This window comes from Myotis daubentonii, chromosome 14 (assembly GCF_963259705.1).
Source record: "Myotis daubentonii chromosome 14, mMyoDau2.1, whole genome shotgun sequence".
Lineage (NCBI taxonomy): Eukaryota > Metazoa > Chordata > Mammalia > Chiroptera > Vespertilionidae > Myotis > Myotis daubentonii.
Window position 1 is genome coordinate 15,864,970 of NC_081853.1, and position 1,650 is coordinate 15,866,619.

A 1,650-nucleotide genomic window follows, 5' to 3' on the forward strand; every position below is an offset into this window, starting at 1 on the left:
TCCCTGGAGGGTAGGACTGAGGGTAGGCCTGAGATGACCCAGAAAATCAGACACAGGCTCTGCTCCCCTCTAGGGTAGAACTGTGGTTTGCAATTGTATAATCATTTAACTTAATGATTATACAATTGCAAACCACAGAAATGCTCTGAAGGAAATGAATGCCTCTAGGACAGTGTACAACAAAGGAGCCTGATCTAACTTGGGAGCTGAGGAAAGACTTTCTACCAGAATAGGTGCCAAAACTGAGATCTGAGGGCTGAATGAAGAGTATGGCTACAAAGCTAACAGAGTGCACGAAACACCTGGGGCTGGGGGAGCCTACGTTATACCCTAGTGGCAACTTCTCTCTCAGCATCTGGCAAGTTTGACATAAACACAGATTTACAGTTGACTCCACCTGTTCCTATTTGTGATATGAGGGTACCTCAATTAATGAAAGAAAATTTAAAATGTGGGTTCATGAGGTCACCTACTTTCCTGAGGACACAAATGATTACTTTTTTATTGTATTTTAGCTGATACATACCTAGAAGTTGAATAAACATTTTGCAGTAAAGTTAAGTCAAATTTTATCAAGTTGTAGCTTTCTGTGGTATGATATTAAGGATCATGTTATGTAACTCACAATGAGGAAAATACATAATTTAAAGCAAGTTTTCTTGGTTTTGTGTTTTGTTTTGTTTTTGAGAGAGATTTATTGTTCCACTTATTTATGCATTCATTGGTTGATTCTTGTATGTGCCCTGACCAATGATCAAACCCACAATCTTGACATATTGGAAGTACACTCTAATCAACTGAGCTAACCAGCCAGGGCTAAAGAAATTTTGTTTTAGCTTTTCCTATAAATGGCTTGATGGCTCACCATTCACTTGGAATACTCCTACAAAATCATGCAAATCAAAAGATTTAAATCTTCATGTTCACTTTAAGAATACTTGTGAAACTGCCCAGGCCGTCAAGGGTATGCATATTCAAAAAGCCACCAAGTATCTGAAGGATGTCCCTTTGTAGGAGCAATGTGTGCCATTCAGTCCTTACAATGGTGGAGTTGGTAGGTGTGCCCAAGCAAAAAATTGGGGCTGGACACAGGGTCAGAGGCCCAAAAAGAGAGCTGAATTTTTACTGCAGAGAGTAATGCTCAATTTAAGGGTTTAGATGTAGATTCTCTGGTCATTGAGCACATCTAGGTGAATAAAACCCCCAAGAAATGGTGCAGAATTTACAAAGCTCATGGGCTGATTAACCCCCACATAAGCTCTCCCTGCCACATGGAGGTAATCCTATTGAAAAAGAGCAGATGGTTCCTAAATCAGAAGAGTAGGTGGCACAGAAGAAAAAGATACCCCAGAAGAAATTGAAGAAGCAAAAACTAATGGCACGGGAATAAATTCAGCATAAAATAAATGCAAATGAAAGTTTAAAAAATTATTTTAAATGAACTCTCTGTAGAGAATAATTATATGAAATTTGCATAAACTGCAAGAACCAAGATAGATGTTTTTGTATCTGTGTCTGTAATTATTAAACATGACACCTTAAAACGTGTCTACTAAATAGAATTAAATGTTTATTCTAGACATAAATATTTTGCTTGGGTTTTAAAAATTCTGGCAATATATTATTAACTGTAAAATAAAAAGTGAAGAA

At 37.3% G+C, this 1,650-nt stretch overlaps 1 pseudogene; it reads left to right on the top strand.

Moving 5' to 3' along the window:
• Window positions 1-856: 856 nt before the first annotated feature.
• Window positions 857-1,390, top strand: LOC132215122 (large ribosomal subunit protein uL22-like; annotated as a pseudogene).
• The last annotated feature ends 260 nt before the right edge of the window (window positions 1,391-1,650 follow it).